This window comes from Penaeus monodon, chromosome 6, assembly GCF_015228065.2.
Source record: "Penaeus monodon isolate SGIC_2016 chromosome 6, NSTDA_Pmon_1, whole genome shotgun sequence".
In the NCBI taxonomy this organism is placed as follows: domain Eukaryota; kingdom Metazoa; phylum Arthropoda; class Malacostraca; order Decapoda; family Penaeidae; genus Penaeus; species Penaeus monodon.
In genome coordinates this window covers 38522500-38524999 of record NC_051391.1, presented here as the reverse complement: position 1 = coordinate 38524999, position 2500 = coordinate 38522500, and the positions used below count along the sequence as shown (strand labels likewise).

General features: G+C 41.0%; 1 protein-coding gene across 1 annotated transcript in view; it reads left to right on the top strand.

Moving 5' to 3' along the window:
• Positions 1–2500, top strand: part of LOC119574439 — a 24259-nt gene that overhangs the window by 20732 nt on the left and 1027 nt on the right. The gene's annotated exons all lie outside the window — the stretch shown is intronic.

The following is a 2500-nucleotide window of genomic DNA, read 5'->3' as shown; positions in this document are numbered from 1 at the left end:
AGTAGTAGTAGTAGTATCATTACTACTGTTATCATATGAAAATAGTAATGAAAGAAATTTATCATCAATATCGTTTTCATTATTGTTATTGGTATTATTACTGCTACTTTCGTGGTTAATGTCTTTTTTTTTAATGATTGTTGTTACTATTATTGGCATTGTTGTTATGATTGTTATGAGTAGCAGTAGTTGTAGTTGCAATACTCGTACTTGCAATGACAATATATTCACTGTACACTGGAATAACAGTAATGCAAGAGAGAATAAACTATAAAGCATACGCTGATGTTCTGATCGATGCAAAAGTAGCCGAAGATAAAGAAATAAAAAATGGTGAGATCTTCGCGATGCAACACGGTCCTCAGGTTGGCTACATTCCAGATGTGAAAAAAAAACTCTGCCGTATTTTAAAGCTCTGGGCATAACGGTCGTCCTTTAACGAGTATTTGTCGACATAATGGGAATGCTTTGGTCTAGAGCTCCTATAGGCTTCCCAGGATACGTTGGTCATCACCCCCCCTAATAAATTCAGGTATAGTGGTGAAAGAGATCATGGAGCCTAGACATTTTTCATTCGTGGACGCAATTAAAAGGGGGCCATCAATCATTCCACTAAATCGCCTTGTGCTCTTCATTAAACCGCTGGAAAAAGCCTCTTAGGGACTATGCTTACTTCAAATCCCTGTCTTCAACTGTCTCTTGCGGCAACTACGGCCATGAGGGACAGTAGAATTACCCTCTCTGAAAGTCCCTCAGAGAGAATATTAAAACATCTCTAAAATTAACATGAAATCTGACAACGCATATTGCCTGCCAGATTGCAGCGTGTGAAACTGATCTGAGTGAACAGCCAGGGTCACGTCACCGCCATCAGAGTCATCCGAGGCAAGAGGAACAGTTAAAAGCCATTTCAGTCATCCGAGCTTATACATTACCAGCAGCTCATTCGCGAATCGAAGATAAAAATACTGGGGCGTTTTCAGAAAGGAGCCAAAACACAGACCCTTCACAATCACCTCAATATATACACACACACACACACACACACACATATATATATATATATATATATATATATATATATATATATATATATATATATATATATATATATATATATATATATTATAACCGAGGCCATTTTTTCAAACCAAGTCATGTCCTCGGCTGAAGTGTCACTTGTCGCTCACACCTCTCCGATCTGCTCTCCCTTGCCGAAGAAGGAGCTCGATCCCCACGAGCGCGGTCTAGCGAGTGAATGCGCCGCGTCGTGCTCGGGGTAACTGAAGTAGGCTAATGCGCAAAGGCTGTTGCGAGAGAACAGGAGGCCGTATTGTAGTTTTGAAGAATAGCATCAGCCCGATTATCATTAGGACTGGTATTCGTATTAGCATTAGTATGGATATTAGGTTTAGTGTTAGCATTCGTAGGAGTAGTAATAATAATGTTGGTTGTAGTAGAAATCGTAGTATTAGGTCTGGTAATGAGTAATGATAGTTGTATTTATCATCACTAATATGAACTAGATGAACCTGTAGAAATTTCATGAGACAAAGAAGTAAAAACGAGGTACTCCTCTCCTCCTCTCTACTTCTTTCTCTCTTCTTTCTCTCTTCCCTTCTCTCTCTCACCCCCCTCTCCCTCCCCTCCCTCCCCCTCCTCCCACCCCCTCCCCCTCCCCCGCTCTGCCACCTTCGCTCACTCCAAAATCTTTAGGGTCGCTTCCTTCCTCCCACTTTAAGCGTGCATCTGCCTCCTCCCGCGCACCCTCTCTCCTCCTCCTTAGCCTCCTTCGCTTCCTTATTCCCTTCCCCCCCCATCCCCCCTTTCCCCTCTAAGCCTCCGCTCCCTCATCCCTTTCTTTCTCCTTACCCATTCCCCTTTTCTCTTTAAATGCCCTGCCTTTGGCCTTCCCCATCTCCCTTTTCTCTCGAGCCATCGGCAGCGACGGTAAAGATTATGATTAAGGTGAGGATGATAATAACGATGGCGATGATGATGGTGATGGTGGAGATGATGATTTTGATGATGGTGATGATGAGGATGATTTTGATGATGGTGATGATGATGGTGATGGTGATGATGATGATGAAGACGATGGTGGTGGTGATGATAGTGATAATGATGATGATGATGAGCATGATGGTGTTGGTGATGATGATGATGGTGGTGGTGATAAATGATTTTGATGAAGATGATGATAATGATTGTGATGATTATGATAATGATGGTTATGAGGATGATAATGATGGTGATTTTTAAGATGATGGTGATAATGGTAATGATGATGTTGATGATAATGGTGATGATGGTGGTGATGATGGTGATGAAGATTATGATGATGGTGATTATAATGATGGTAATGATGATTATTATGATTATGATGGTGGTGAATCAATTATTCTGAAGAGATTAAAGAATCTGCAGAAATGTTTAATGTGGAATAAATAGATTTTTATGGTTTCCGGGTATTACTGCGCACCATGAAGGCAAGAAAAAA